Source organism: Homarus americanus, unplaced genomic scaffold (assembly GCF_018991925.1).
Source record: "Homarus americanus isolate GMGI-L3 unplaced genomic scaffold, GMGI_Hamer_2.0 scaffold16712, whole genome shotgun sequence".
Lineage (NCBI taxonomy): Eukaryota > Metazoa > Arthropoda > Malacostraca > Decapoda > Nephropidae > Homarus > Homarus americanus.
Window position 1 is genome coordinate 277255 of NW_024757794.1, and position 9597 is coordinate 286851.

General features: G+C 41.1%; 1 long non-coding RNA gene across 1 annotated transcript in view; it reads left to right on the forward strand.

Moving 5' to 3' along the window:
* The first annotated feature begins 7620 nt into the window (after nucleotides 1-7620).
* The window catches only part of LOC121857769, a 4268-nt gene continuing 2291 nt past the window's right edge, over nucleotides 7621-9597 (forward strand). The window contains exon 1 of the long non-coding RNA XR_006087267.1: nucleotides 7621-7706. This is a non-coding gene — a long non-coding RNA (uncharacterized LOC121857769). The remainder of the gene's footprint in view (nucleotides 7707-9597) is intronic.

Below are 9597 nucleotides of genomic sequence, written 5' to 3' on the forward strand. Positions count from 1 at the left end.
TAAAAATACAAAAATAAAAATTAAACAATAATTTATAGTCAATAAAATTTATAATACAAAATACAAAATTAAAAACAAAATAATAATGATAACATTGATAATAATAACAACACTAATAATAATAATAATAATAATAACAATAATGATAAAGAACCATAAAGAAATTGAAAAATGAAAAAAATCAATAGTGAGAAACAATATATATACAGTATGTTGTGTCGTCAAAGTAAGAGAAACAATTGAGACCCTGCAATTGTGTGTAAAGGAGGCAGAAAGTCAGATCAGCAACCTGGGACTTGGTCACAATTTTCGTGATGCCATATGGCAGCAGGGTCTACCATTAGACAATACATTATGCTTCCAATATCTTCCCAGGCAGTAGTACCTCCCTGTTTGGTAGCTGCCTACTACCTACAGGAAGGCGTTAGGTGCTTTGGTAAGTAGATATGCTTGTGTTTCTTTGCATGACCATCGCAAGTTATTTGTAATGATAAGTGTTTTGAGAATAAGAAGTAAACACCAGTTAGTGAACGGACTCCATGAACGCTGAAGGCTGGTGTCAACAGGTAGTGGTTTCTGAGAGGATGATGTAGTCGAGATGTTGTCCTTGCTTGTGTGTGGAAGTGACCAGAGACACACACACACACACACAGCAGGATAAACACTCCTTACTGAACCTTCTTTTCCTCCTGAAGATGTACACAGGAAAAAACACCAGAAAAATAATGTATCCTTGATGACTGTGTGTGTGTTGTGGTGGAACTTTACCTCGACGACCTATCTCAACAACAAGTGACATCCAAGGACTTCTGTTTCTGAGTGAGTGTAGTGGAAGGTAGACGGAGCGGGTGAAGCAGACTGCGGCTTAACTGTATGATGCAGACATTCAACTTATGTCTGCTAAGTGAAGGGGGATGACCAGCAATTAGCAATTTCCTTTCCTTTCTATAGATAACAAATAAAACTCACCTTCTATACCAATTAGTTACTAATGGAAAGTTCTGTGTATCTGTAATGTCTAGCCTCACCACTTGTGTCTCCACCACAGGCTACTACGCTGACCCCGAGACAAGGTGCCAAGCCTTCCACATCTGTCAGTTCGAGAGGGATACCAAAGTCCTTTGTCCCAACGGCACTCTCTTCGACCAGGAGAAATTCAACTGCATCTGGTGGAACGCCGTCGACTGTAGCCTAACCGAATCCTTCTATGAGTTGAACAAAAATATCGGCGTCGTCCCCCCTGATAGCATATAGCAGGTTAAGCCTTAGCCAATCCACTCTCGACAACGCCCCTCCTTCAACGTCTTCACAGGTTCACTGAGGAGGGCCTCCTGATCCCGTAGACGGTTCTCTGACTCCCGCCCCGCTATAAACTTGTGGCAGCAGGAAAACATGAAACTTCTTCCCATAACGACAAACACAACTTTATACATTACGAGATATAAAACACATAAAATGGTGAATACAAACTATCCTCATGATATAAACTACCCAGGCTTAACGTTACCCCTAAACTCTATCTTATAAGAGTGTACAGGAAACAAATGACCATCATTCTCACTAAACCAACGATATTAAACGACAGATCACTTCTAGTTATACCTTTATGTCTTTCTCATTGGACTGTGTACAGTGATGGTTGCTTGTTTTAACCATAGGATTAATAAACGCACCTGATTGTATGTATATCTTTTGTTTTTATGTTCCACTTGTAAATATTTATACTTTTTAAGACCAACACATCATGATACTCTGAACGTGTTTGGGAAGCCTCCACCTCTATCATTTACCGTAAACATTTCCAGTATTTACCTTAAACAGAACACGGTGCATAACAAGGAACAAATTACATTCTCTATGACTGAAGGTACACGGGGACTTGTTGATCACCCCGTAACAATCTTTTTCATGTTTTTAAATAGAAAAGTTGAGCTTGACATAATGTTCACCACACCTAGAAAAATGTTCACTACACCTGCTAAAAATGTTCAATACACCTAGTAAAAATGTTCACTACACCAATGTGTATTAGAAATGTTCACTACACCAATGTGTATTAGAAATGTTCACTACATCTGGTAAAAATGTTCATTACTCCTGGTAAAAATGTTCACTACACCATTTCTTACTAAAAATGTTCACTTCACCAATGCCTATAAGAAATGTTCACTACTCCAGGTAAAAATGTTCACTACACAAATGTCTATTAGAAATGTTCACTACATCTGGTAAAAATGTTTATTACTCCTCCTAAAAATGTTCACTTCACCAATGCCTATAAGAAATGTTCACTACTCCAGGTAAAACTGTTCACTACACCTGGTAAATATGTTCACTACACCAATGCCTATAAGAAATGTTCACTACTCCAGGTAAAAATGTTCACTACACAAATGTCTATTAGAAATGTTCACTACATCTGGTAAAAATGTTCATTACTCCTACTAAAAATGTTCACTTCACCAATGCCTATAAGAAATGTTCACTACTCCAGGTAAAACTGTTCACTACACCTGGTAAATATGTTCACTACACCAATGCCTATAAGAAATGTTCACTACTCCAGGTAAAAATGTTCACTACACAAATGTCTATTAGAAATGTTCACTACATCTGGTAAAAATGTTCACTACACCTGGTAAATATGTTCACTACACCAATGCCTATAAGAAATGTTCACTACTCCTGGTAGATATGTTCACTACTCCTGGTAAATATGTTCACTACACCAATGACTATAAGAAATGTTCACTACTCCTGGTAGATATATTCATTACACCTGGTAAATATGTTCACTACACCAATGCCTAATAGATGTGTTCACAATGTTCACTACTCCAGGTAAAAATGTTCACTTCACAAATGTCTATTAGAAATGTTCACTTCATCTGATAAAAATGTTCACTACTCCTGGTAGATATGTTCACTACTCCTGGTAAATATGTTCACTATACCAATGCCTAATAGATGTGTTCACAATGTTCACTACTCCAGGTAAAAATGTTCACTACACAAATGTCTATTAGAAATGTTCACTACATCTGATAAAAATGTTCACTACTCCTGGTAGATATGTTCACTACTCCTGGTAAAAATTTTCACTACACCATTACCTATTAGAAATGTTCACTACATCTGATAAAAATGTTCACTACTCCTGGTAGATATGTTCACTACTCCTGGTAAATATGTTCACTACACCAATGCCTATAAGATGTGTTCACTACACCTGGTAAATATGTTCACTACACCAATGCCTATAAGAACTGTTCACTACTACTGGTAGATATGTTCACTACTCCTGGTAGATATGTTCACTACACCAATGCCTAATACATGTGTTCACAATGTTTACTACTCCTAAAGGCCTGTGGACAGTGTTCCAACCTGACAATATTTTACTGCACTGCACTACACTTCCATCCAACTTCAACTGTATGCCTAGGTGGCTATATTGGTTTATCTACTTTGGGTTTAACAATGGCACCAAGAATGACGAGACCAGTTAACACCTTAAAGTTTGCCGTAACTCAGAAAATCGGTAAGACGAAAGGGAGTCGCCTGTACGAGCGTTATCTCAGTTAAGACAAATGTGGAACGCCAGTGTGTCGATGTTTTTTGGGCAAGAAGCAAGTCAAGTTCCTAGTTGATACAGGAAGTTGTGTCTCGTACGTCACAGAAGACGTGGTGTCATTTCTCGGGTTGAACCATTTAGTATACGAGTCACCTAACCCTCTTACACTGACGGATGGTCACGGTGACTTTAATATAACTCGGTGCATCTATCTTACACTGGAGTTTGCTCCCGGGGTGTATGTGCCGCATGAATATTATGTGTACCAGAGTACAGGGTGCATTCTGGGAAGAGATTTCCTAGTCTCCCATGATTGCATAACCGATTTTAGCTGGCAGAGAGACAGACTTACCTTCAGGAAGGAATAAGTTGTTCGGCCTGAGGGTGGAGAGCCCGTGAGAGTACTGTGTAAGATGTTCGGCCAAGACGTAAATATTTAACTTGATAGTGGAGCGAGCATCAACCAAATGAACACTAACCAGATTGAGCCCTAGAGGCTTCAAGAAATGAAAATAGATACAAAAAACTGTAAATATTATACACACAGTGCCATTTCCACCTGTAGCTTGACTAGATTAAAACCCTTCTCGGTGAAAATGTTTGGAAGAAAATATAGAGTTAAAGATATGATGGTCAATGACAGAGCTTAGAATATTTAACTGGGGATAAATTTTCTCCGTGATAACAAAATAAAGTGTTATCACCGGACACGAATGCTTCGATAAGATCCATTAATTTGATTGTAAGGTTGAGAGCGGCCCAGTAAGACCCTGCCAGAATTTACGCTCTCACACTAACACTGAAACTAATTTGTGACGAGTTGCCGAGTGGATACGAAATCTATGACGGACGGACTGACGGATGGATGGACGCACAGCATCATTGATAAGGGAGGGACACCAACGTCCTCAAAGATGGAGGGAAAAGCGTAACGTTCCTTTAAAACTGTTGTGGGACGCGAAGGACTCCGGACTTAACTGATGAACACAACAATAATTAATGAATATGATAACTTGGACGTACCTGAGATATGGTGTGTTAATGTCCCTCGAGGAGCTGTTTTAACTCACTTACCTGGAAAAAGAAAAACAAATGTAGTTGAGACGTCTATCACACACACACACACACACACACACACACACACACACACACACTCTACTACTACTACTTTTTTTTAAAAGTAAGTGGCCTCCAGCCTACTACTACTACTACTACTACTACTACTACTTTGCTGTCATTCGGAATCGAGTATGACGATCACCCAGCTATAATACAAAGATATGAGTTATTAGGGATGTCACCTTCATTGGTGAGTTTTGAGGTGACTAAAGAGGCAGATATTGGACCGTCACAGGTGTTCACAGGTGTTGCACATGTGGGAGGCTACATCGACTGCGGGATTGCCGGTGGCAGCGTCTTTCCGGCGTTGGTGCTTGATTGCCTCGATTTGCACCTCGTGTGGTGCTCCTCCAAGCGTTGCGATGTGGAGTAATCGTCTCCCAGGTGAGGGGGTCGATTTAGCACTCTTTCAGTTTTGCCTTAAGACTATCCTTATACCTTTTCAGTTGCCCGCCACCGTTACGTTTACTATTCGTTAGGTGACTGCAAAGTAGTTGCTTTGGCAGTCTACTGTCGTCCATGTGGGTAACATGGCCAGTCCAACATAGTTGTTCATGGATAATGGTGACCTCGATGCTCCTACAGTTGGTGTCAGCAAGAATGCAGGCATTTGTTCTCTTGTCTTCCCAGCGAACTCGGAAAATGGAACGTAGATTATGTTGGTGGAAGTTTTTAAGTGCCTTGAGGTGCCTCCTGTATGTGACCCATATCTACGTGCCGTATAGCAGGGTGGGCAAGACCACTGCTCGATATACGTATAACTTTGTGGATAATTTCAGCTCCTACAGCTGAAGACACGGTTTCGGAGTCTGCCAAAGGCTTAAGATGCACATCTGATCCGATGCTGAATCTCTTCATCGATGTCCGCGGTGGTGGACGGGTGGGAGCAGAGATACCGAAAGTGTACAGCATTAGAGAGGGTAGAACCGTTAAGCTGGAGGGGTGTCTGAACCAGGGGTATTATACGTATACAAAGATAAAATCAACCACACGGCAGTCATACGAGTACTATTAATCATACTAGCCGTGTAAAATAGCCCCGTATGATAATTGACACTATTTATATATAACGATGAGCTATTTGTCTATCTTATAACCCGATAAGCTGACCCGCCCGAAAAAGACAATGAAATTTATTACAGCATTAATGGTTCAATACATCATGTATACACATGTGTGTGTGTGTGTGTGTGTGTGTGGTGTAAACAGTGCAAGATATCAGTATATTATTACGATTGAGGCAGCCAGTATCACATAAGGCCTTGGCTGTAATGGTTAGGTTAGGTTAAGTCTGGCAAGGTTCTCCTCTTTGGCGGGTTAGCTGTACCTTGGACCTGAGGCTAGTTTTATGGGCACTCTTCTCTGTGCGTTTTATTAACATATATATATATATATATATATATATATATATATATATATATATATATATATATATATATATATATATATATATATATATATATATTAGACAATTTAATAATAAGGTAATTAAAGTAACCAAGAAATAACCATCAATGAATAATCCTATTTTGGGACTTATTTTCAGCGCAATGTAAAATAAAAAAAAGGAATTTGTAAGTTTGTGATCTCTGGCTCGTTTAATATGACCCAAAAGAAATTCCAATTGAAAGAAGCTCGCCTTTCTAGCTCTCTTGTTTCCCAACACTCAAATTACATCATGGGAACTGAATTATTACGACATATCACTTTCCATTGAGACCACGAGGCATAAATACATTCACGAAGTTAGCAGGCGGAGCCAGCGAGGGTGGCCATACAGGAATGGTTAAACCGAGGAGAAAGGGCGGAGCCACCGAGGGTGACCAACCAAAGAAGAACACTTGGAACTTCCCAGCAGTAGACGTCCTTCAGTAGTCACAGAAGCTTGTGTTCCTGTACTGTATGTTGTTATTATCTCCCAGGAAGATTCTACCACTATGAAACACTACAATATGAAGCACCTTGAAACACTAAAATTCGAAACATCATGAAACACAATGAAAACTACAAAATGAACTCAAGCAAGTACCTAACACGGCATAAAAACACAAAACAAAACATGATCAATAATTCAAACACGTCTTCAAGGTTTACAACACACACACACACATGACATGAGGTTCCATTCTGGCGTTAGGGTGAAGGTTCCACCATCAAAACTAACAATAAAAAACTGCATATATTTGTTGTTGTGATTAAACAGAGACATGATGGAGCCTTTAGTTCCTTGTGTATCTGTGTGTGTGTGTGTGTGTGTGTGTGTGTGTGTGTGTGTGTGTGTGTGTGTGTGCGTGTGTGTGTGTTACTTTTATTATTATTATTATTATTATTATTATTAATATTATTATTATTATTATTCTGTCGCTCAGTCCACATTTCTGTACCTGTACCTGTGCCTCTGTCTATTGTATACCTGTACTTGTATTTGTACAGTCTCGTTCAAGATTCTTCGAACACTGCTGAAGACAGCTGGCATCTCAAGGCCTTTTGTTTACTATGGTATATGGTAAGAATTTTAAATTAATGAAAAAGTGATTGATGATTTGTTACTTAGTTCCCCGTTGCTTAATTAATGGTTGGACTTTGTTGTTTCGTATTATATTATACTACGTACTATAGTAAACAAACGGCCTTGAGTTGCCAGCTGTCTCCAACAGTGTTCGAAGAATCTTGACCTAATGACCTCGCCAATGACTAAGTTCTTAAAATAAATTTAAAGTCAGAGACGATTGGGGCAGGCTTCAGTGTACCTGTATATGAAAATGACTTTGCAGGAAGAAGTGACCAACCAGAGCCGCCGTGAGTTACCTGGAATTGAAACACTGACCAATCACAGTCGCTGCTCCCCGTCACGTGACCTCCCTTCAGCAATGGCGGGATGCTTCGAGTCAGGGATGAGTATAAAAGTTTAAGAATGGCTGGGTCTTCTCCAAGTCATGTTGTCGATTGTGAGCCTTTGTAGAGACAACAGGGGAGATGCGGCAGCAGTTATTGAAGCTGCTGTTGGTGATCGGTAAGTGGAAGAGCCTCAGTGTGAAGACTTAAAGTGTGTGTGTGTGTGCGTGCGTCGCCCGGACACCTGTACAGCGGTTCTCCTCCTCGAGACGAAACTTACCGGGAGTAACCCACAGAGGATTAGTCGAGCCGCGTCACGAAGAACAACAGTTAGTTAAACGGCAGGAAAGCGAGAGTGACTGTCAGCCGGATCACAGCCCGGAGTATGTATACCTGACTACAACACTGACTACTGCAGTATACCTGCCTACAACACTGACTACTGCAGTATACCTGACTACAACACTGACTACTGCAGTATACCTGCCTACAACACTGACTACTGCAGTATACCTGACTACAACACTGACTACTGCAGTATACCTGCCTACAACACTGACTACTGCAGTATACCTGCCTACAACACTGACTACTGCATTATACCTGCCTACAACACTGACTACTGGTGTATACCTGACTACAACACTGACTACTGCAGTATACTTGCCTACAACACTGACTACTGCAGCATACCTGCCTACAACACTGACTACTGCAGTATACCTGCCAACAACACTGACTCCTACAGTATACCTGCCTACAACACTGACTACTGCAGTATACCTGCTTACAACACTGACTACTGCAGTATACCTGCCTACAACACTAACCACTGCAGTATACCTGCCAACAGCACTGGCTACTGCAGTATATCTGCCTACAACACTGACTACTGCAGTATACCTGCCAACAACACTGACTACTGCAGTATACCTGACTACAACACTGACTACTGCAGTATACCTGCCTAAAACACTGACTACTGCAGTATGCCTGCCTACAACACTGACTACTGCAGTATACCTGCCAACAACACTGACTACTGCAGTATACCTGACTACAACACTGACTACTGCAGTACACCTGACTACAACACTGACTACTGCAGTATACCTGCCTACAACACTGACTACTGCAGTATACCTACCTACAACACTGACAACTGCAGTATACCTGCCTACAACACTGAATACTGTAGTATACCTGCCTGCAACACTGACTACTGCAGTATACCTGCCTACAACACTGACTACTGCAGTATGCCTGACTACAACACTGACTACTGCAGTATACCTGCCTACAACACTGAATACTGTAGTATACCTGCCTGCAACACTGACTACTGCAGTATACCTGGCTACAACACTGACTACTGCAGTATACCTGACTACTGCAGTATAACTACCTACAACACTGACTACTGCAGTATACCTGGCTACAGCACTGACTACTGCAGTATACCTACCGACAACACTACTGCAGTATACCTGCCTACAGCACTGACTACTGCATTATACCTGGCTACAACAGTGACTACTGCAGTATACCTACCTACAGCACTGACTACTGCAGTATACCTGCCTACAACACTGACTACTGTTGTATTCCTGGCTACTACTACTACTTTGCTATCACTCGGAATCGAGTATAACGATCATCCAGCTATGATACAATGATACGAGTTGTTTGGGATGTCACCTTTGTTGGCGAGTTTTGGGGTGACTAAGGAGGCCGATACGGGACCGGCAGAGTTGATCACAGATATTGCACATGTGGAGGGCTTCATCCAGTGCGGGAGGGGCGACAGCAGTGGCGGCTTTCCGGCGTTGGCGCTAGTTTACCTCGGTTTGCTGTTGGCTAACTCGAAAGTATTGACACCTTCTCGTGTGGTGCTCCTCCAAGCGTTACGATGTGGAGTAATCGTCAACCAGGTGAGGGGGCCTATTTGGCACTTTTCAGGTTTGTCTTAAGACTATCCTTATACCCTTTCAGCTGCCCACCCGCGTTACGTTTACTATTCGTTATGGGACTGTAAAATAGCTGCTTTGACAATGTACTGTCGTCTATGC